This window comes from Elephas maximus, chromosome 1 (genome assembly GCF_024166365.1).
Source record: "Elephas maximus indicus isolate mEleMax1 chromosome 1, mEleMax1 primary haplotype, whole genome shotgun sequence".
Lineage (NCBI taxonomy): Eukaryota > Metazoa > Chordata > Mammalia > Proboscidea > Elephantidae > Elephas > Elephas maximus.
Genome location: NC_064819.1, coordinates 82,984,774 through 83,009,766, shown reverse-complemented (window position 1 = coordinate 83,009,766; position 24,993 = coordinate 82,984,774). Strand labels below are relative to the sequence as shown.

Sequence of the window (24,993 nt, the reverse complement as noted above, 5' to 3'; positions counted from 1 at the left end):
GGTAGTCAGGAGAGAGATTGTCTGGCTTCCAAGTCTGATTAGCCTCAGGTTGGTTGTATTCATGGGGTCAATTATTTATTTGTTTTAGGACCCATTTTATCAACAGAGGTAATACGGTCATTTCATGTGTTAGCTCTTTTTCCTGTTATCCACTTGTTCTCTCCAGGCACTTTAAGAACACGGTAGGAAAAATTGAAAGGGTCATGTGGGGACAGTAATACTGGCTTCATAAAATGAGCTAGGAAGCATTCCCTCACCTTCTATTTTCTGGAAATGATTGTGTATAAGAAAAAATAGTTTGGGTTAATTCTTTAAATTTTTGTTGGAATATTCTAATAAATCTTTCTGGACCTGGTGATTTTTGGCGGGGCGGGAAGGGGTAGAGGACTTTTCTAAAATTAGAAAATTAAATATCCTCAGTACAATGCTATTCAAAATACATATTCATTTTGGGTAAGTAGTGGCCATTTGAGTTATGTGAGCAATTGGTCCGTTTCAATTAAGGTGTCAAATTTATGTGTGTAGCATAAATTAGACTATTTCCTTATTATTCATTTGTTGTCTGTAGAGCCTATAATGATATCCCCTGTTTCATTCCTGATTCTGACACTTTGTGTTTTCCTTCCTTTTTTTTTTTTTTTTTTTTTGGTTTGCTTGTTTTTGTCAATCTAGAGGTTTGTTAATTTTATTCATCTTTTCGAAGAACCTACTTATTCTTTCACTGCTTTTCTCCATTTTGTTTACTTTCAATTTATTTCTGCTCTTACTTTTAGTATTTCTTTACTTCTGCTTGATTTGAGTTTACTTTGCTCTTCTCTCTCTTTTTTTTTGTTCTTCAAGTGAGAGTTTACGTAATTTACACGAGGCTTTTTCTTTTCTTCTGTATGAATTTAGTGGTATAAAATTCTTTCTCAGTACTGCTTTAGTGTGTCCCACAAATTTTGACATGTTGTGTTTTCATTTTATATCCTTGAGACTTTCTCTTTAACCTATAGATTACATAAGGGTGTGTGGATTAGTTTCCAACTTGGAAAATTTGTTTTCTGTTTCTGTGACTGATTTTTAATTTGATTCCATGTGGTCAGAGAACCCACTTTGTATGATTCAATTCTTTTAAATTTGTTAAGGTTTGTTCGAGGGCCCGGAGTATATGCTGTATCTTGATTCATGCTCCATGGGGACTTGAAAAGAATGTGTATTCTGCTCTTGTTCGGTGAAGTGCTATATAAATGTTGACTAAGTCTGTTGACAGATGCAGTTTTTTAGTCCTTGTATATCTTTGCTGATTTTCTGTTTAGTTGCTTTTCAATTATTTAGAGACAGGTGTTGAAGTCTCCAACGATAATTGTGGATTTGTCTACATCTCCTTTCAATTCGATCAGTTTTTTCTTCACATATTTTGCACCTCTGCTGTTTGGTGCCTACATATTTAACACTGCTATTCAGGTAGTCTCAACTTACCTTAGTGTTACAATGAAACAGAACTGTTTTTTTTTTTTCCCCACTTATCATTAGTAATAGGTAATACAGTGCATACTTTGTTTCTGTCATTATATCTGTAAGTTTGTGTGTAATTTTTCCAACCTCCCAAGATAAATAAAGCTTGGATTTATACAAATATTTATAATAAAAGGCAATAATACTGAACACTAAGAAGAAGAAATGAGATATTTGACTTATAGCAGAATCGACATAGGAAGGAGTCATTAGAATGGAACCTCCTTGTAATTTGATGACTTCCTGTTGCTTTTGGTGGGTTGATCCTTTTATCATTAATTGATGTCTCTCTCTGTCCCTGTTAATTTTTTGTTCTGAAGTTTTCATTATTTGATATAAATATAGCCACTCATGTTTTCTTTTGATTAATATTTGCATGATATATCTTTTTAAAATTCTCTCTAATTTCTCCCTAACTATATAATTATATATATATATAAAAGGAGTTAGTTGTAGATACCTTATACAGGCAGTCCCCCAGTTACAAATGTCTGACTTCGAGACAACTCCTTTTGCCCTTTAGTGTTACATAACTTTGCCCTCACCTTGAAATGATTGAGTCAACCCTACTCCAACAAATTCTTCATCACAATCACTTTTTCATGCTGCATGTACAGCTTTTAAATCATTGAAAAGGCTTCTAGCCTTTTCTTGCACTAAAGGAAGACTAAGAAATGTATGCATTTGTTTTGAATTTTCTACAAGTTAAAAAACAATTTATTGTGCTTTAAGAGAAAGTTTACAAATCAAGTCAGTCTCTCATACAAAAATGTATATACACCTTGCTATATACTCCTAGTTGCTCTCTCCTTAATGAGACAGCATATTCCTTCTCTCTACCCTGTATTACCATATCCATCCAGCCAGCTTCTCTCCTCCTCTGCCTTCTCATCTCCCCTCTAGAAAGGAGCTGCCCACGTAGTCTTGTGTGTCTACTTGATCCAAGAAGCTCACTCCTCACCAGTATCATTTTCTATCTTATACTCCAGTCCAATCCCTGTCTGAAGAATTGGCTTTGGGAATGGCTCCTGTCTTGGGCTAACAGAAGGTCTGGGGACCATGACCTTTGTGGTCCTCCTAGTCACAGTCAGATCATTAAGTCTGGTCTTTTTATGAGAATTTGAGGTCTGCATCCCATTGCTCTCTTGCATCTTCAGGGACTCTCTGTTGTGTTCCCTGTCAGGGAAGTCATTGGTTGTAGCCGGATACCATCTAGTTCTTCTAGTCTCAGGCTGATGTTTCTCTAAGATTTGAATTAAAGACTAAAACTCACATTCTGTTTTCTTCAGATTTCTGTAGAGCAAAAAATGGGATGAGAGGAGTGAAAAAGCAGAGTTCCTTAGAGAGGTAACTAGGGTGAAATGAAGCCCTTCTGTGTAAGAAAAATAATTAAGAATACCTGAACAGAGACTTGAAACCTGGACCCTCAGATTGAAAGCCCACTGCTCTACCAACTGAGCTACCCAAACCTGCCTATGTAGTGTTTCCTGAGCATCTCTTTTAGGCTTCTTTATGGCAGTTGCAATGTTCTAGCTGCTCTTTGGTAATCTTGTGGGGCCTTTCTTCTCTGTCCTACTGGTTCTCTATGCGTTGGAATGGACTTGATGGCAACAGGTTTTTTTTGTTTTTTGTTTTTTGTTTTGTGGTTGTATGTTGCCAACTGGTTTCATATTTCATGTGTTCAGATAGTTTTCCTTGAATTCTCCTTGTTGGCAAGAATATTTTGTTTGAAAGAGGTGGTGTCATCCATTGGATCATTTCTCTTCCTTCTGTCTTTGCCTTGTATCTCTTTAAATTTTAACAACCAGAGCAGGACCCCAAGACAGAGCACTGCCAGGTTTCTGACGGCACGGATAGATGTGGAGGTCTTCAATACTTACCAAATGTTGTGAATTTATCCCTTTGTTCCTTATTTCCCCACTTGCACCTATTTTTCTTGAAGCAACACGAATGCTACTCTTTTTCGTATCTCTCTGCATTGTCTTGTACATCTTTCTTGCAGCCTTGGGAAACAGGAGAAAAGAGTTGGAGAGAATTCGAAGATGTATGAGAATGTATCAAAATGATGGGGTCGCAAAGGAGCCTGGGTTTAATCTTCTCCATCTCTGTGGTTATCTTTCTTAAGGATGTACCTTGTTCACCAATGTGAGCCACTCCTTCTTCTTAGTTTCTTTCTCCTGTTCCTCTTCCTTCTCCTCCGTCATATCTTTATTCACTGTTTGCCGCCACATTCAAAGGAAGAGGATAATTATCTTTATGAATTAATGTACATTAGGACATATCGTCCAGAGTATGATTTAAGATAGTTCGTAAGACTTGAGCAAAGCCTGGAGAAAATACTGTACAGTCAATCTGGGAATGAATAGGGAAGTTTTGCTATGAAGGAAAGACTAATCTCTCTGGGGAGGAAAGACAGAATATTTCCTCTGGGAAAAGAGTGTTGTTTATTTCTAAAAAAAAAAAAAAAACTCAGCACTTCCAAGAAACAAAGGCTATGTGAAAACTGAGAGAATTTGTAATTGCTGTACTTTCGGAATTTGTGGATTTCTCTTTTCTCCTATAGGCGGGGGTGGGTCATACAAAACTGTCTTGGATTCATTTGTGAATCAATACCAAGAGAACTCAGGGATGACTTTTAAGCAAAATATCTGAGGGGCTAGGATTTCACTGAGAGAAGTGCCCCTCCAAGGTATTTTGGCCCACTTCTCCCACTTGAAATAATTTGGAAGCCACCAAATTACACATCAGACCTCTGGACCACTTACCAAGTGAGGTTTGGGACCTACTCCCTAGTTCCATGTGATTCTTCCACTTGTTGATAGAGGATGAAATTGTTAAAAACTATGTTATGAACAGATTAAAATAAAACATTTTCCTGGCATAAAAAAGGGGCATTTCTGGCAGGAGGTGCTCTTGTTTGAGCTTCCAGACCTTTCTCCTCAAAGCAATGCCATCTCATCTTTGAGACGGGAAAGGTCTGAATGTACCAACTTTTGGAGGCTCCTCTCCTCTTGCTGTCATCTGCACGCTTTTATTGAAGAGTTTTCTTCTTGGCTCTTATTTCTCCACCCAAAAGCATCATTATTATCAGTGTCTTAGAGGAGTGCCCTTGAAAAAATAGGTCATTTCTGATCATTGCACAGTTTATTAATTCTATGTAATTGTTTTCAGTGGTTTCAACTGCTGCTTGATTCCTTTTTGAATGTTGTTGAGTGTTCTTCCAATTTCCAAGTTAAACATTGGAAAACAGAAACTGAATGCTCCCTGGTAACACTTCCCCTTCAGATTTCGACTACTTCTTTAGGGTATTGGTCCCGTGGCCAGATGGAAAAGGCCTCTGATTCCGGGTCAGGTGATTGAAAGCTGGAGCCCCTTCTTGGTGCCTTATTTCTCCTATGGCAAAAAGTAGAAGCTTCTTGAATTGGCTTCCAATGGAGAGTGTTCATTTTAGGAAACAAAAGCAATTGAGATGGATCTGTCTATTCTTACCCTTCTCAGCCCTCTCTCTCCTCACCCCCCCTACATAGTCCTTTGGCTGCATCTCCCTCAGAAATCTTGGTGTGGTGTGAAATGACCATGTTATGTGACTTTATTTGAAGTTCTAAAGACAAGAAACTGGAATTCTGTAGGCGAATGTAAGAAATGTAGAAGGGAAGGAATTTTAATTAGGTACTTGCCACTTCTCATGGCATTTTATTTCAGCTAGGTGTGTGTGCAATATGGGATGTTTTCTACAAGAGGATGTTTCAAAACCTCCAATGAAAGTCGTTTTACGATAAACCAGATTAACGAGCCTGATAAAACCCAGAATCGCACAAGAAAACTTTTAAAATATTAAGGCTAATCTCCTCTCGAACTGAACCACTGTGGCCGCTGGTAGAGTCCGTCGCTCGAATGTGGATATTCTACTCAATGTTGGTGTTAAGTGCCTCCGCGTTTCTTGATCGCTGTTGTTTTGGGTTGTTCAAGGTCGTCTAATCACGCATCCACCACTGACTGCTTTGTCAAGGATCCTAAGAAAGGGCCATTTTAACCCACTGCGATTGAGTCAATTCCGACTCGTAACGTCCCTATAGGACAGAGCAGAACTGCGCTATAGGGTTTCCAAAGAGAGGCTGGTGTTAATCTTGTGATTAGCAGCTGAGCTCTTAATCACTGTGCGCGAAACCAAAAAACCAAACCCATTGCCGTCGAGTCGCTTCCGACTCCACTGGACAGAGCAGAACTGCCACTTAGGGCTTCCAAGGAACGCCTGGTAGATTTGAACTGCTGACCATTTGATTAGCACCCTTAGCTCTTAATCCCTAGACCACCAGGGTTTCCAATAATGAATAGAAGCAAACAGAGGCTCGTCCGGGGTTTGAACCCGGGACCTCTCACACCCAAAGCGAGAATCATACCACTAGACCAACGAGCCACCACCTTAGGTTATTGTTACGGTCAGGAGAAGGAGCTTTAAGGATTCCTCTAGTCTGACTGAGCAGGTAAGACTGCTTAGATGATTAAAAGAACTAAAAAATCTTCGTTGGGCCATTTAGTTTTCTCCTTTCTCTCCGTCCTTGTTTTTCTACCCTGATATTCCATGATACGCTAACTAAAACCCAGTATTTATGTACTAGTTGTATCTGGCAAAATCCTTCTTGCTTTGGGGTAAGGACTGGTTCCTTTTCTTTCCCTTCCTTCTTGTCTTTCTTTTGCTGACGCCCTGCCCTGGCATATACTAAGCCCCAGGAAGCAGAAATGGGAGAAAGCTAAAAGCAACCAGTTGGACCATCGGCTTCCTTTTCTTGTGAGAAGAGCAAACATAATAAAAGAGATGAGAGGATGAGGGTTGCTATAAAGTGAAGAGAAGGTGCCAGGGATTGAAGCAGAAAACCCATGAGTGCGAAGCACGCTCTCTACGACTGAGCTACACCACCTGATGGCTGACTAGCTTGGTGATGACTCTTGTTTTCATAAAAGCAAACTGATATTTTTTTCTGTGGGGCTTCTCCCTCACCCCCCAAAAAAAAGCAAAAAATAAAAACCCTAAGAGTTGCCTAGAAAGAGGCCATTGGGTTAAATGCCACCCATTCTGAAACCATTCATGTGGATACTGTCTAGCGCTGTCACAATGAGAAGGTTAACTGGATTGTAGTCTGAATAACCCTTTCTGGTTCTAGGATCTTCCCACTCTGGTAGTCGACTCCAAGGTACACTAGCCAACAGATACTTTAAATGAAAGTTACTTGCCTTCACCAGAAAGTCCCCGGAAGATCACACCTCTCCAACATATATCACATGGAAAATGACTCCAAATTGAGGTCTTCTTAGACCACCAGTAGCCACCGGCTTTAGTGGAACTGGCTAATTGAACTTCACTTCTAGTTGGATCAGTGCCCTGCCGACGTCCCTTTTCCAACTGACTCTCATTGCTTCTGTCAAGTCACACCTTCTGAGCTTGTCCCCTTAGTTCTGGGTTCACAACTCCGTCTCCATCCCTCACTTTACAATCATTCCCACAAAACATTTTAGGGGTGGGAGAAACTTCAACACTCCATCAGTTTTAAAGGAACTAACTTTTTTTCCAGACTGGAGGAATCTACAGGTAAAAGCAGAGTCAGGATGGCAGAGCAGCGACGGTACAAAGCTGTCGGACTGTTTTCCCCTGAGAACCCACTGACATAATGGTAAAGCTTGCTGTGGATATAGATGTTTCAAAGAATAAAGTCAAAGAGGCCTGGAAATCATCAAAATGTGCCATCGGTGAACTGGAAAATAAGAGGAAGTCCTGGATAATTCAAAACAGAAAGGGTTGAGTTGCTGAGGAAAGAGCTGAAGTTAGATCTGTTCTCTCACTGGGATGCTTTCAGCTTAGTTGTGTATGGCCGATGATCTCTACTTTCAGTCCAAAGCCTCTTTATCCAAGATCGTCCATATGATATTGAGGAAAGTGTTCCAGGCAGGTCTTTATTTAAAGACTTAAAATACTGCAATACTGGTAATAAAGATCAAACAACTCCCCAGAAGCCTGGATTGTGCTCCAAGACTTCTGGGCATTTTATTATTAAATAAAAAAAATTTTGTTTATCCCCCTGTAAATTAACCTCATTATTCAATCCAGAATGCTCCTTCTTGTTTTCCCAAAGACCTTGCCCACTTTGAAATAAAAAATGGTAGATGTCTAGCCTAAAAGTTTCTTTTTTGCAAAACCAGTATCTCTAGGATTTTGTGTATTCCATGTGACTTCTTCTGAACTACTGTACCAACTGTACTTTTTCTTTTATCACAAAATTGTAAACAGTATATAAGCCAAAAAAACAAAAAAAAAGGCTTTGTGATAATAGCAGCAGTTTCTCTAGAAATGATAGCCCATTTGCAAACATCTCTCCCTCCCTCAATAAATAGTTGAGCTCTTTAGTCTTATTGTTTGTAACCCTGGGGAAGTCAAAAAAGGTTGGAGGCTTGCAGCTCAGTTCCGACTCTCCTTGGCTTAGAGCTTTAGAAAATTTACTTGAGAAAGTGAGTATTGGAAGGTATCTGTTGTTGGGTGACTTGGTGCAGGAGGAAGACATATTTGGAAGTAAACCGAGAAATTTCCAACCCTGGGAAAGGATCTGGTACTTTTAGAGCTTTAGTCGAGCACTCTCCCAACTGAGCTGTGTATGTCACGCCTTTACTTTCACCTACACTAAAGATTTTCTCAGCTTTCTGTTTGGAAAGGTTTCCTTGAGAGATGCCCTTCGCTATTTCCTAGCTCAGAGGATTTTGGGCACGCTGTGCTACTGCCTACAGTTATGGAGCCTAAGTATTACTACTAGCTGAGGCAGAGGTGGGGAGTTAGACCTGGAATGGGTGGAGAGAATCCATGGGTAGATCCTCAGCCTTCTATCTTTTAATTGACACAGGTCCAACTGAGAACACAAAAGGATTTTTTTTTTATGGTCTCCCTAGAAGTGTTGCAAATTTTATTTAAAATTAAAAAGAAAAATACCAGAAGCCCTACTGGCACAATGGTTACCAGCTAGGCTGCTAACCTAACTTTCTGTGGTTCAACCTATCTAGTTGCTCTGCAGGAGCTGGACCTGGAGATCTGCTCCTGTAACTATTGCAGCCTACAAAACCCTATGGGATGGTTCTACTATGGAAATTCTGGGGTAAGAAATTCTAATATACTACATGATGGTGCACTTATAAAGTGCTTGGGTACTAACAGAAAAATCAGTAGTTTGAACCCACCAGCTGCTCACAGGGAGAGAGACATGGCAGTCAAGTTCCGTAATGATTACAGCTGTGGAGACTCTATAGAGGCGAGTGTATCCTGTATTATAGGGGAAACCCTAGGGCGCAGTTCTACCCTGTCCTATAGAGTCCCTATGATTCGGGATCGACTTAAAAAAAAATGCCTTTTGGTTATACTTGTGATTCTTTTCTGTTTTCATGTTATGTATGGGGAGGTGGGGGAGAAGGGATGGTTTTAATTGCAAGAAATGTTTAAAATCCCGTAGAAAAAGAATCTCTATACCGTATGAGTGTACAAATGTGGGTGTGTTGTATGCAAGAAAGATATTGTGATTTAAAAAACTTGGGTTTGAATCTTGAGTCCACTCCATTATTAAACTGCTGGAATAAGGAAATTTGTTGAACATCGTTGAACTTTTAAACGATTTTAAGAATATCTTGAATTTTCTTGCTGATAACAACCCTACAGCCTTACACCCCTGTTTGAAATTTCCAAATCTCAAATTAATTCTGTTTGAGGAAAGAACAAAAATAAACATTTCTATATGGAAAGTTCTGCTGAACATTTAAGAGGGAACCTAGAATTCTGAATAATGAGAGCACACGGCAGTGAAGTCATCAAGACTCATGTAAGAACATTCCTGATTTCCCACTCTAACATCAACCTGTTTCTTGACATTCTTTATCAGGGATAACAGGTAATGTGTGTGTGTGTTTGCCATTTTGATTTTTTTTTTCTTCTTCTTTGCAATATTTTGGTTTGACAGTATCTGTTTTCCCTGGAAACTCCTGGACACTGTCAGGAGAAAATAACCTACAGTCCTCCAAACTTAGAGCTGCATCAAGTTGCAAAAGGAAATTTGGTACAAAATGAGAAGCAACATTAGGATAGGGATACTGAGTGTACAGAAACTGGGTGCCAGACAGTTTATCCTTTAGGTCAAACAGCTCATCTCAGCTCAGATGCTTCCATTTTATTTCTTTAAGAAATACTTGATTAGACAAAGAGTATCATATTTTATGGCCTAAATAAACAAGGATTCCTTTACATTCTATTCAGGTGGGGGACATAGGGCAATTACCAAAATGTAATTAGCTTCCATTCAATACCTTAAAAATGGGGCCAATGACTACTATGTCAAAACAGATGCTGTAAAGATTGAAGGAGATCATTCATGTGACCACATTTCCACGTCCATGGGTGATATGAAACACGAATTTTGGCAGGTCCTACTCCATCCTCTTAGCCTAGTGGTTCTCCCAGGACAACACCTACTCAGGTACCATCTTCTCTAGCCAGTGCTGTCCAGTAGAAATAGAATGCAAGCCATAAATGAAGGACACTTATGCAATTTGCGATTTTCCAGGAGCCACATTAAACAAGTAAAAATAAGCATGTGGATTTAATTTTAACAATATAGTTTGTTAACCTGATGTATCCAGAACATTATCAAGCAATCGATTTAAAAGTTATGACTTTTGGTTTCTAGTCTGGCATGTAAAGAACTTGGAAAGAATCTCTCCTATGGTCAAAACAAGGAAAAAGTTGCAAAATTAACAGCTCTTTTTTAGTAGATACATCAGAGAATTGAGATCACAGGGCAAACCATCAACTTGAAAACTGGAAACAAACAGGCTGATACAGAGAATCACTACTCACCAGGAGCAGAAACGGTCACTGCAGCTGGAACCAGCACTGATTAGAATGATTTCTTCTGGAGACTGAAAGTGGAGTGCCTTAAGAGGAAAACAACTTCTGAAGGCCCTTCACACTTTTGTGAGTTTTACCATGAGGAGCAGAGCCACATTCTCACCGTAACTTTCAGAGAAAAGTTCCCCAGTTCTTCTTGCAAAGAAAGGGAGGACAGAAAAGGAACAGATTTCCAACAGTGCTCAGGTCGCCTAGTGGTTAAGTGGTATAACTGCAAGTCGAAGGGTCGGCAGTTCAAATCCACCCAGCGTTTTTCGGAAACTTTATGGGGCAGTTTTACTCTGTTCTGTAGGGTCGCTATGAGTCGGAATCGACACGACAGTGCTGGGTTTGGTTTTTGGTTTGCTGTTCTTAACAATGGCCTGCCCTCAAGGGAAACTATTGTTTTTTTAACCATCAAGGATTCTATCGTATGCTCATTTTTTTTTTTTTTTTAACTTGCGTAGGGAAACCTTGGTGGCATAGCGGCTAAGAACTAGGGCCGCTAACTAAACAGTCGGCAGTTCGAATGCGCCAGGCCCTCCTTGGAAACTCTATCGGTCGGTTTTACTCTGTCCTTTTTTTTTTTTTTAGAGGGCCAGTATGAGTCAGAATCGAATCGAAGCCACTGGGTTTGGCGAAAGAAGGGATACACCCAACCACAGCCCATTTTAGCCTTTCACGTGGAGGAAGAGAAATATCAACTAAGCCCCCTCTAGCCTCGGAGGTGGGGGAGAGTTTTGTAAATGAAAAGGTTAAACAATACTTTGAAAGTATATCTAGAAATCATGACCCAAAACAGCAGAAATAGCTCAGTTGAGAGAGCCTTAGCCTAAAGATGTAAAGGTCCCTGGCAATTGCGAGTTTCAGCAGTTTTGTTTTCGTTTACACAATTATCATCTTTTTATTAATATAAGAATTGTATCCCAAGGCTTTAGGATTGTAATAGAACTACGTGTAGATAACGTTTAACAAGAAGCTCTCTTAATGGGGGATGTAGCTTAGTGGAAGAGCACACGGTGTGCGTGTATGAGGCCTTAGGTTCGATCCCTGGCATCTCCAGATTCTTTCTCTGCTGCAACGCGATTTGAACCCACTCTTTAAGGTATGGAGCCCCGGGATAGTACAGTAGTTAAGAACTCGGCTACTAAGCAGAAGGCCACCAGCAGGTTCTTGGAACCACTATGGGGGCAGTTCTGTCGTGTCCTATAGTCTTGCTATCAGTCGGAATCCCCTCGACCTCAACCTTTTCTTTTTTTTTTAAGGCATACAGATTTAGTTCTCCTAATATTTTCCATACCATTCCTGCACACATAGAAAGTAAAAACATAATCCGGCGGACTGCCTTGAATGCTTGTCCATTCATAGGCTGTGAGTCTCTACATCCCCTAAGATGACTGTGACAACGGAAGGAAGACGTTCAGAAAGGAGAAACGAAGAACCGGATTCCAACGCAATCCGTTGAATTACCCGAATCAAAAGCGTGCACATGAACAGGTGGTTCCTTGGCTCCCATTTCTACTATTTTTCAAGAGACAGAAAGACAGAAAAAGAGGTGCAGGAAGTTCCTTCGCGCACAGTTTTCTTCACTGCCTTGAGTTTTCTGCGCCGAAGGGCCGGTGGAAAGCAGAGAATTTCATCGTATGTCCACCGAAGTCTCTACTGGAGCTCGGTCAAAACTGAGATAGACGACTGCCGATCCCGAGTCTTTTTAGAGAAGTTTGAGTGGCTTGGACGCTGGAAAAGGGAACGAAGACTGTAAAGAAATTAGAAGCCTTCCGCAAAAGAAAGTAGAAGAAATAGGCAGAATCAACACATTTCTAATTGATATTCCACAATATTAGTTTTTCTTTATTTCCACACTCACTGCATTTTCCTCCTTATTTTAAGCCTTTAAGTGAAAACATTTACTGGAAACCTCAGATAACATCAAAAGGAAGTAGACCCATGTGAAGAAGCAGGGAAAGTTTTTCCTGTCAAAAAGGAAAATAGATCCAGGTAGTTTATGACTTAGGTCTTATTTGAGTTGCAAGGAACCGCACTTACCACCCACCTTTTTTTGTACATCTTATCTTTAGTGATAAGATACATCCAATGTTGCTTATGTTATCAGTCTCATACCAACCCCGCAAAATAAATAAAGATCAAATTCATAAAAATATTGACAATAAAAGGCAACAGTAATGTAAACTAAAAAAAAGAGCTATTCGAATTACTCAAGAATTGACTTGGGACACCAATGTCATTGGGAGACTACTATAAAAAAAAGGTGAAGAGATCACAGGTGGTGGTGTAGTGGTTAAGACCTGTGACAAAAAGACCGGCAGTTCGAATTCTGCAGGCTACCTTTGTTCCTTCAAGGTCAATCTGATCACATTTGTTTTATATGAGCAGGAAGACTCTAGGGATTTCTGGTCCACTGATTCCACCTTTGAAGATTTCTTATGCTTAATGGTTTCAAAACTGTCTCTAACACTGTATGTATTTCCTTGAATCAAAGGTCGTTGGGAAGAGAATTAGATGTTTGTTCCCAGCCCTTCAGTTTGACCCTCTATCAAGCTGGGATGCCCTTACTTCTTAATTTTCTTCTGCAACACAAATATTCATAGAAGGTAGTCAGGGGAGAGACTGTCTGGCTTCTAACTTTAACTAGCCACATGTTGGCTCCGTTCCTAAGGTCAAAAACTTATGTTTTAGGATGAATTTTATGGACAGAGGCAATGAGGTCATGCCATGTGCTTGGTTTTTTTTTTTTTCCCCCCTGTTATCCACTTGTTCTTTCTAGGCCCTTTAAGCAAACAGTAGCATGTCTGCCACAGTGGACACTGCACAGGGGAGCAAGGAATGAGGAGAAATTAGGGTGCTGTGAGGAGAATTCCAAATTCAAAGCCAACCCTAGATCTACTGAATCTGTGGTTCAAGCCCTGGAAGTGATACAGTTGCCAAAACTTCAGAAGCACTGCTGTGTACATTTGAGAAGGAAATGCTAAGGGCCAGGTGTGTGCTGAGGAGGAAGAGTGGCTCCTGGGGTTTCCTGTCCATTCTCAAGCTATGGCCGTATTTGCCTTACATGGAGAGTTTCTCATGTTTTCAAGACCTCCAATAGTTTAGGTGACTTTGGAGGTCACACAAAAGAGCCCTTGTTTTTTCTGGATGAATTCACAATAGAAGAAAACTGATGCTCTCTAGTCAAAATACCTGAAGTTCAGTCAAGCTATTTGGGTGTCTGTTATGGATTAAATCTTGTCCCACCAAATATGTGTTGTAAATCCTAACCTCTATGCCTGTGTTTACAATCGTATGTGGAAATTGGTAGTCTTTGTTATGTTCATGAGGCAAGATTAGTGTTGGGCATGTCTGGAGTCAATCATTTACAAGATATAAATGGAGCAATTAAGCCAGCACAGATGGGTTAAGATAGAGGCCATGCCACAAGGAAATCTCCAAAGAACCAGGGAACAAAAGCTGAAGAGAAAAGGAACTTTCCCCACAGCTGACACAGAGAGGAAGCCATCCTCTGGAGCTAGTGTCCTGAATAGTCTCTGTTAATTAATAGTGTTCACTTGTGGTATTTCTGTTATAACAACACTAGATAAGTAAGACACCGTAGTGGTCCTCAATTTGAAATTCAAGCAAAAAATCCTGCAAGTTCCAAAACAGAGACTGTAATCTTTATCTCTGCCCTCACAGAAAGATTTGGAAGTCTGAACCCTGTTTCCTCTCCAGATGCCACCTTTTGATTAGGCCAGTCTTCTGGTCTAGGACCAAGTTGTTAAACCTATTACATAAAGGAATTGTGATGTAATATCTTCTTGGCATTAGGCGGGCTTGGGATCTGAAAGAGACTGCTTTGTGGCTAACAGACCATTCCTCTTCCTCCCTGGGGGACATTGTGCCACTGCCCACTTTTCTTCTTTGTGCTCCCATGTGCATTCTTCTTTCCTAAGCCACTGCTTTATTTCTGTTGGACTCTTGTAAGAGACTTTTGTTGAATGGCAACTTTGGCTTTCCCAGTTATTCACTCTTCCAGAAACCAGATGTAAGCAGTATAAAAGTCCACTGTAAACGTATGGGTGACCTTTGTTCTAGGGTAGAAACACCACAACGTTCAGTAAAGGAAAAAGAAAATTTTATCTGGCATATATTCAAAGACACAAACGTAGGAAATGGACAAGCATGCCACCAGAGCCATGTCTGTCCAGTCTAAAGAATATTATAGAATAAACAAAAGCAGACAAACAGACAAGCATGCTGCCACAGCTGTGCCTGTTTCAGTCCTAGGAATGTTCCACGATTACCAGTATATATTAACATTACAAAATGGGCAAAAGCAAAAATTCACCCACACTTTGAAGTGATTCAACCAACCCTGCTCCAACAAATTCTTCATGACAATCACTTTTACATGCTGCCTGGAGAGCTTTTAATCATTGAAAAGACTTCCAGCCTTTTTTTGCACTAAACGAAGGCTAAATCAGAACCATATGCACCTGTTTTGACTTACCTATGAATTCAACTTGAAGACACCTTCAGGAGGAGATCTGTTTATAACCCAGGCATGACCTCTAGTCATATTTTTCAAAGCACTTGCCAATTTGAGTTTTAATAGGTATATTTAGACCATTTATATTCAATGTAATTGTTGATTAGTCCAGAGCTTAATTCTGGCACTTTATTTTTGTTTTCTGTTTCTACTTTCTCTCTTTTTTATTTCTTTTTTGCTGTCTTTCTGTGGATTACTTGAACTTATTAAAAATTCAAGTGAATAGGTAGAGCTTTCAAGTGTATGTCTTTGCATAGATTTTTTAGTGGTAAAACAGCATGTGTATATATACACACACGTATGTAAGTATGCATGTGTATATAAATCACAGTGTGTCATCATATTACCTGTTCAGATTAAGTGTAGCAACCTGTCTTAGGCTGGGTTCTCTAGACAAGCAAGACCTGTCAAGTGTATAAATACATAGAGAGAGAAAGAAAGAGAGAGAGCTATATCAAGGAGATGGCTCACGTGGCTGTAGAGGATGGAATGTCCTAAGTCTCTGGGTAAGGCTGGAGACTTCCCTTGATTCAAGCAGCCATGGGCTGGCAAACCCAATATTGGCAGTTCACACAGCAGGGCTCTTGCTCACAGGCTGTGAAGTCTGACAAATCCCAAGTTCAGTAGGCAAGACAGCAGGTAAGCTGCTAACTCAAGTCTGAAGAACCAGAAGCCAGCTGCAGGTTCCAGAGCAAGCAAAAGCTTCAGATCCTTGAGGAAGGGTGGACCTATACTGGATGCAGGCCACACCCCGGAGGACTTTCTCTTTCCCCTGATTGGCTACTCACAGCAGATCCCATCATGGAGATGATCCGGTATCAAATCTCATCATGGAAGTGATCACATCATGATACAACTGAGAAACTTCATCAAAACTGCCAAACCACTGAGAATCATGGCCCATCCAAGTTGACACACAACCTTAATGATTACACAAACTTACTTCCCTTTTTTGGGGGTGGGGGTTTTAATCTTCTGCAACTCTATTCTTGCTTTTCTTAATGATGCAACTTATCTACCATGAGTGAGTCACTCCTTCTTTTCATTTCCTTTCTAATCCCACTCCTCTTCCTTCTTCTTCTTCTCTTCCTTTTTCATGCCTTATTCACTGTGTGTTGCTCATATGCAAAGGAAAAGGATAATTATCTTGATGAAGTTTGTACATTAGGACATCCATCCATAAGATGACCTAAACCTGGAAAAAAATACTTTACAGGGGATCTGGGGGCAAAAAGGAAGTTTTCGGCTGAAGAAAAGACTAAGCTTTCTGGAGAGGAAAGATGGCATGGGACATACGACAAGGCTGTTGTTTATTTCTTCCAAATAATTTGGCCCTTCCAAGAAACGAAGACTATGTGGAAACTGGGAGAGTATATAATTGCTTTACTTGAGGAATCTGTGGATTTCTCATCTCTTCTACCTTAAGAATATATGAGGCATAGTTGGTGGTGGGTCACACAAAATCATTTTGGATTGGTTTGTGTGTCAATCCACAAGGAAGTTAGAGAAACAGTCTAAGCAAAATACCTGGGAAGTTAGCATTTTGATGACACAAGCATCCCTCCAAGCTATTTGGCTCTCTTCTCCCTACTTGAAGAAGCTTGGAAGTCTCCAAACTGCACTTCAGACATCAGGGACCACAACCCTGGCCCACCTGCATATCCAGTGATTCTTCTACTTGTTGGTAGAGGATCACCTTGTTAAAACTGATGTTATGAGTGGATGACAATAAAATATTTTCCTGATGTTAAAAGCTGGCGTTTCTGACAAGAGGAGATCCTGTTGGAGCTTGCAAACTTTTCTCCCTGGAGCAGCACCATTTTATCTTTGAGACAGAAAAGGTCTGAACATACCAACCTATGGCACTCCCTCTCATGCTGTCATCTGCTCTCCTTTATTAGAGTGTAATTCTTGGCTTGTATTTCTCCACCCTTGCCTGTCATTATTATCGGTGACTTAGACCAGTGAGCCCTTGAAGAAATGTGTGATTTCTGATCATCTCACAATCTCGGAGTTTATTCATTCTAAATAATTATTTTCAGAGCTTTCAGGTGATATTTGATTTCTTTTTCGAAGGTTGTTAAATTTCCTTCCAATTGCAAAGTTAAAAATTTGAAAACAAAAACTGAATGCGCCCTAGGAACTCTTTCACTTTCAGGTTTGGGATACTTCTTTAGTGTATTGGTCACATGGCCTGATGTATAGGCTTCTGATTCCAGATCAGAAGATCGAAGTTCCCAGTCCACATTTGGTCCTTTGTTTATTGTTAGGCAAGAAGTGGAAGCTTCTTGAATTGACTTCCAGTGGTTGGTTGTACAGTTGTTGCTGGAGGGGTGGGGTGGAGTTAGGGGTGCGTCTCTTCTCACAGGTCAATAAACAAACCAAAAACTTAAACCAAAACCTTTGCCATTGAGGTTGAGTCGGTTCCATAAAGATTAAACCTGTTGTGGTCCAGTGCATTCCCACTCATAGTGACCCTATAGGACAGAATAGAACTGCCCCATAGGGTTTCTAAGGCTGAAAATCTTTATGGAAGCCAATTGCCCCATCTTCCACCATTAGAATGGCAGGTGGGTTCCACCACAAAGCGCTTAAACGCTGCACCACCATGGCTCCTCAAAGATCAATAGTTAACATTAAGGAGTTTTCAAAACAAAAAATGGGCCGAGTCTCAAGAAGACAGTGAGTAAACCTATGTACCCACTAATTGTTATCATACTAGATTTGGTCAATAACTTGCATTATGTCACTTGCAGTAACCACTAAAACTACTGTATAAAGAGTTGTTATGAACATTAGAGTGACCCTGGTTTTCCTGACTCACACAGTCTTGCTCTAGGGCTGGTAAGATGGTGGCCAAGAAAAAGATGTGAGGAGTAGAAGAGCCAACTGTAAGAGATGGAATAATTTTCTCTGGAGAATGCTAGGTTTCAAATGGCTTCTAAGGAGAAGTTAGAAATACGTGTGTGCGTGGTGGTGACGCGGTTATTAAGCCTGAGCCTGCCCTTGAAATCTGGATCCTCACACCAAGTCTGTTGCACATCCACTGAGCTATTCTAGCTCAGGGATTCAACTTTTCCTGACAATTACTGTCAACCACTCCCTGGTGAAAACCCTGTTGGCTTAGTGTTTAAGAGCTAAGGCTGCTAACCAAAAGGTCAGCAGTTTGAATTCATCAGCTGCTTTTTGGCAGCTCTATTTTGCAGTTCTACATTGTCCTATATGGTGGCTATGAGTTAGAATCGACTAGAGGGCAACATGTTTGGTTTTCTGGTTTTATTTTTAACCATTCTTTCTGTTATTTGCCTTGCTTTGTAAGCAAAATGCACTAATATTTGAGAAACTCGAGGTCAAATATTCAGGCAGATCCCCCTTTTACATTCAACATTGCTCCCTACCACCACCATTGGAATTTCTGTCAGTTCTCTCAGAAGTCCCTAGGGTCAGGGCTTTTGCACTGCAAACAAAACAATCTCTTGCGTGCCCTCCAAAGTGCGCAGTTTGTCTAACCTGTGTCTGGAAGACCAGTTCTGAACTCTCATAGCCAGAGTTTCGGATGAAAAGAGCTGGAGTTTTCTGCAGAATAAGTGATCTCAGCCCACTTTCCTTAGAGAGAGCCTTCTTACTACTTGTGAAATTAAAGGAAGCACAAGAGTGAGGGAGAGCTCAGGAATGTTCTATCTCCTTGATGGTCCAGAATCCTTTGCATCCATGGAGATCCAGGTACAAGCCCTCTTCCACCCACTTCTCTTCTTTTTTCTTATCTGTGCAGCAGCCATCTATGTTCCTTCCCAGCATCTGCAGCCTCCCTTTCTTCACTGGTGAACTCCTCACTCTGCCCCTCCTACCCATCTTTCCCCTCCCACTTTCTTTGTGTCTACTGCCCCTCTTCCTGGGTGAAGTTTCCCCAGGTTTCTTATTCCCCATTCAGTTTCTAGGCCTGTGGTTCCGAAGCGTACCTGATGGTAAGAATTAAAATTACTTGGGGATAATTCTAAACTATATAAATTTATGCCCCACCTTATTTCAATCCAGTCACGAACTGGGAAGTGGACCTAGGAATCCACATTTTTTAATATTCTCAGGCTTTGGTGCCACTGAAATCCACCCTATAGCATGTATGACTGTTATGTCTTTCTGTAGGAGGATAATTAGTGTTATTATATTACCTTTTAATATCTTTCCACCCCTGGCTTTACAGTTCTGAAGGCTCGTAGTCCAAATACAGGGTGTCAAAAAACTTATTGCCATCAAGTTGGTTCTGACTTATAGTTGACTCATAGTGACCCTATAGGCCAGAGTAGAACTGCCCCATAGTGTTTCGAAGGCTGTAATCCTTACAGAGGGAATCTTGATGGCACAGTGTTTAAGAGTTTGGCACCTCAATGGAACCTACTAGCAGCTCAGCTAGAGAAAGATGTGGCAGTTTGCTTCCATAAATGCTTCTAGCCTTGGAAACCCTGTGGGGCAGTCCTACTCTCTCTTATAGGGTCACTGTGAGTCAGAGTCGACTTGACTCCAATGGGGGGTTTAATCTTTATGGAAGCAGACTGACACATCTTTCTGCCCACAGTGGCTGGCTGGTTCCAACCACTGACCTGGTTAGCAGCTGAGCACTAAGCAACTGTGACAGCAGGCTCTAGGGGAAGATCCTTTTTTATTTCTTCCATGTTCTGGTACACCCATGAGTCCCTTGGTTTACACCTGTAGCATAACTTCATGGCCATCCTTCCTCTGTGTGTGTCTCTGTCTTTTCCCCTCTTTTACAAAGATACCACTCAGATGGGATTAGGTCCCACACTAATCCAATATGAAGTCACGTCAAGTTAGCTGATCGCATTCCAAACAATGTATTTCCAAACAAGATCACATTCACAGATACTGGGAGTTAGGGCTTCAACATCTCTTTTGGGAGAGGGGACACAGTTAAATCCATAACACAGCTGTATGTATATACCATAGATTATTCAAAGAGTTCCCAATTCATGGACATGTGGTATGTTTTTAGACTTCTTGAATTATAAAATTTAAAAGATTACCCATGGTCATATTTGATTTTGCATTTTTTCCTATGTGTGTTTGGAAGTGATTGTTAACAAAAGTCTTACGGATGTGAGCGTAAATGCAAATATTGGTAGCTACAGCTGTGTAAGTTTTGAATCTGTGCATATCATATAGTAGAAGCTCAATGAACATATGTTGGAGAAAAGGAACTGGCATAATTCAATGCAAAAGCTTACATGAAAAGTTACTTAGGGCATATCACTTTTCTTTTTGGAGTGAGAATTCTGCAGCCACAACTGCTTTTGTTCAATAGAATCAGAACTTACAGTACAATAAGTGAGGTAGAGAATTTAGGGGTGGGAGGATGGAGAGGATATTGGTTTTCCATGGAGAGGAAAATGCTAAGGTCTTATTAGGACTCGAACCCAGGATCTGTTATTCACATGACAAGACTTCTAAACAACTAAGCCATAGAGCTAATACAAATGTGTGGCTTAGTACTGTTTTTGTCCTGTCTAATTAGATGTTTGCTACAAAATCTACACAATCCATACCAGTTTACAATGAGAACATGGGCAAAAACAGGAAGACATTTTGCTTACTCACATGTGCTGTAGAAGTAATAAAGCAGGAAAAGTTTCGATCTGCTTGAGTGTCAGAAACAATCATTCAATTAGTCCAAAGATAACCCTCAGTAAAAGTCGAGGCAGCCCAATTGTTCCAAATGGGATATAGGTTTCGAAAAACAAACTTCTCTGTCATTGGGTCTCATCTTTTGTGTTTTAGATTCTTTGTTAGGATGAACTAAGTGAGGGTCTCTAACAAAGGAATTCCAGTGAGACTCAAACTGCCAAGTGATGGTCACTTGCACTTACATCAAGCAGTGATTTGGAGGAGACAGGACTGAAGGGAAGAGAAGGCTGGGAGGGTTGAACTTAGCTATTGAACCCTCCCCCAAATCGTAGCTCCCTTACATCCCACAATGCCAAAACTCAAAGCTATAATGACTCTAATCAGAAAATCAGAGGTGTAGAGCCTCTCGGGAGAAGGCGGAAGTGAAGAGGGGCTTGGAGGCCACACTGGGTTCCTGGATCCAGGTACATTCCTCCTACAGTGAAGAGCCCTATGGCTCCAGCGAAACCCCGCAGTGTCTTCTACTCACCTAAGGCTGGTTTCAAACGCAGTAGGTCATTCAACGGCAAAGAAAGTAAAGTCTTCTGCTCTCTAACCCGGCCCTTGCACATAGCAGTGACCCGACTCTGGTCCCCTGTTGAATCCCCCACCACCCAGTTGCTCAGAAGGTGGGGTCGGGTAGCAGTGAACCTGACCTCAGCTCTACGCCTGGGAGAAGGTCACGCCTGCGATTGTAGAAGAGCCGTGGAAGTCGAGGTGAGGCTACAGGGCCCGGGTTCCCTAGGACACGCGGGGATTGAAACACCTGAGCAGATGAGTAGGGGACGCCAACAGGGGAGGGGAGATCCAGGGACCTCGCCCAGGTTGACCTTAGTGGGATGAGAGCTGGCAGGTTGGGTCTTCTCAGGTCATGGGGAAGACGCCAAGGCACGCGTCAGTTGCAAACTGACGCAGGCTCTCAGATCTGGGAAATAAGACCGTCCACACTTGCATCAAAAACTGGAAGATCTGCTGCCAACAAGGAAACTCTCTCACAAACCCATATATTTACACATAACACACACACTCACACACAACCATGACTGGATTTCCAGGTGGGTAAGGCAGGAGCTCCTCTGTTCTCTGGTTGCGGGACATAAAGAATAACTTCTCGCTGCCCACACCCGACACCCAGACGCAGCTGAGAAGAGACTTTACCTCAGCCTGGTCACCGTCCGGGCGCCTTGTCAGCTGTGTGATTTTTAATAATTTTCTGAAGATGAATTTTTTTTCTCTCCTGGAATTTCATGATTTTTTTTTTTTTGCCTGTCTTTGCACTTTGTGATATCCGGGTATCATAAAGAGACAGGAAAGGAGGCGAACTCAGGTCTAGTGTCCCTGCTTGACCAACCAAAGATCAAACTCGTGGCCGGTGTATAAAATGTTAAAGTCTCGTCGTTGGCTCTCCCCCAACCCTTTCAATCCCCCAGTTCCTCCTTGTACAGCAAACTTAGTCTCTCGGAGGTATTATTTCCTCCATTTTGTAAACACAAGGAAATTGCAAACCCTTCCAGGCCATTTTGGGTTTTTCACATCAGGTATGTTGTAATGATTTCCAAATCAATACATAAAGAGCTGTTTCTTTGCTTGATAGCACAGAATTTGTTTTATGTGTATGTCATAATATATATCTTGCTGCAGCAAGTAATATTTTGTATCTGACATGTCAAGTGGACATGAGTACTTTCTATGCATGGACTTGCTGGAGCAGTCTACATGATGTACAATGCTAATTCTGATGGATTTTGCCTACTATACATCCCCGCCAGCATGCCACAATGGTCTGGTTTCCCACACTATTGTCACCACTTTGTGTTAATACGTTAACGTCAATAACAATAATAGCAAACTATTGCATTCTATTAGATTGATACTGATTCATGGTGACCCCATGTGTTGCAGAGTAGAAGTGTTCCACAGGGTTTTTTTTTTGGATTTAAGGTTCATGGAGTTAGATCCTCAGGCCTTTCTTCTTCAGTGCCACCATGTGGGTCCAAATCATTAACCTTTTGGTTTCTAGTTGAATACAAACTGTTTTTGTCACCAAGGGACCTTTATGTTGACGTAAAACAAAAAAAAAAAAACAGAAAAATCGAAACAAGTTGCAGTTGAGGGGATTCCTTGGGTTAATGACACTTTCAGATATAAACATAGAGTAAACAAGACATCGTTAGTCCATCTGGATCTTATTTGGTCTAATGGAACCACCCAGAATTTGGAAAATAAATAGCTATTTAAGTTCCACTTGCAATTGCTGTAGCAAAATGGGAATTTCAGATAAATGATGTTGGGCTAATTGCATAGTGATCTAAGTTTACATCAATATATCATTTATGATACTTAAATAAAGTAGAAATACATATCAAATTAAAAGGTAAAAATGAAAAACAAAACCAAATATAATTATTGGAAAGTTTACATAACTTTGGGTAGAAAACCAATTTTTACACAATACTTAGATACAATGAATCCTTGACATAGCTTTTGGGTATTAGGACAAGGATAGTTTTAGGGGAACATAACTACACATGCTACTGTCTGCCCTCTGGTCTACAAAGATTCACAACTGTCCCACATGTAAAAACATTCACTTCATCTCAGCATACCCCCAGATCTCAACCCATTACAGTATCAACTCCAAGACCAAAATTCTCATCTAAATCTCATCAGCTGAAAAGTCCTGTGACCTTTACACTTAGTTGTCAATAGTTTTAACCACTGTGCCAGGCCTGGAGACCCTAGGGAGTAACTCTTGCCAGTTCTTATGAATCAGAATGGACTTTTCAGGAAATGGTAGCTTTTGACACTTTTTACTGATTTGGGCAAATGCAAACAAATTGTATATATCCATATTTTGATCATCCTCTCCTTATCTACACATTCCTTGGGTTGTTATGAGTCAAAATGGACTGGCCGCAATGAGTTTTGTCAGGTTTTGAGGTCTTCCATGAAGTGTTAGCAGACATTTTGCATACTTTATATAAAATTAAAAACAAAGAAAAGGAACTGAAATTCAGTGAGAAAAACGAGGAACTAATGGAGTAAGAAATTCCATTATGCTACATGCTTTTGCACTTATTATTCATTTCTACTCTAATATTACATTTTGTGTGTGGGGGCGGAGACGAATGTTTTTAATCACAACAAATGTGAAAGAAGTTCTGTAGAAAAAGAATCACTACAGTATATGAGCAAGGCTTCTGCGTGGTACAAAGGGTTTCGGCTGGGTAACCTAACAGTAATGGAAAGGTTGGCAGTTGGAATTCACTCAGCTGGGCCGTTGAAGAAAAGGTCTACCCATCTACTTCCTTAAAAATTGTGTGTGGCTATGGAGATGATTCCAGCTCAAAGTGAGGCATGCTTTGGCTATAGTCTCAACGGAAGCAGATGGCTAGGCCTTTGCTACCACTGGAACTATCAATCTAGGCTAGCAGTCAAATGCAATTGTGCCCCTTGGCTTCCTGTAAAGAGGAACCCACTACCTTGGAGTCCATTCAGACTCAAAGCTGTAACCTTTATAGAAGTAGACTGCCAAATTTTTCCCCTGCAAAGCGCAGTGGTGGGTGCCAGCTGAATATCTTTTGGTTAAAAGCTGAGCGCTTAACCACTGTGCCACCAGTTTTCCCCATTAAGATTGAAGCCTAGGAAACCCTATTGAGCAGGTCTCTTCTGTTTACACGTGGGATCTCTATGAGTGGAAATCAACCTAGATGGCAACGGGAATACACATCCAGCACCAAAAGGGAATTTCTTACCTTCCCCCATTTCAGTTTCGTGTTTTCCTTCTATTTCCCACAATGAGAGCCCTGGTTTCGAACAACCTCAATGTATGTACTCATTTACTCAAGCCGAAATCTTACAGGAAGTATTAACAGAATTGCTACACCCATAAGCACTATTTAAAAAAACGAAAACAAAACTCAGCTACGTAGAGTTTAATATTTGTTTGTGATTCTTTTTGTCTTACAATGAGGGTAAAACATTCTGTAAAACATTTTCTTGAATCAGTTCTCTCTTTTTTCTCCAATGTGGATAAGTTTTTCTTTTGAAATACGTTAGATTTATTTGTTTCCATTTTTATTCATATTTAGAGCATTCTCACACACACACTTGACTTATTTTTATTTATTTGCCTGTGTGAAATATTAATATGTTCCCAATACTCAAAAGAATACAGAAAGTTACATTCAGACAAGTTACAAAAGAATGTTATATCCCGGTACTCAGTCAGGTGATGGAATGAATGAATGGAAGCAAGTTCCCGGCAGTCTGGTGGAAGACTACTGATCAGGGACAATGCCTTTCTTTCTAGCACTAAGGCATCCTTTTCTTGGTGTATCCGTGTCTGAGAGAGTGCAGTGTAGGG

General features: G+C 40.6%; 1 long non-coding RNA gene and 1 other non-coding gene across 2 annotated transcripts in view; both read right to left on the bottom strand.

Annotated features, from left to right (window-relative positions):
• The window catches only part of LOC126077500 (uncharacterized), a 137,251-nt gene that overhangs the window by 42,380 nt on the left and 69,878 nt on the right, over positions 1-24,993 (bottom strand). The window lies entirely within an intron of this gene.
• On the bottom strand, positions 5,843-5,914 carry TRNAP-UGG (transfer RNA proline (anticodon UGG)). Its single transcript has one exon. It is a non-coding gene; the product is annotated as a tRNA-Pro (tRNA).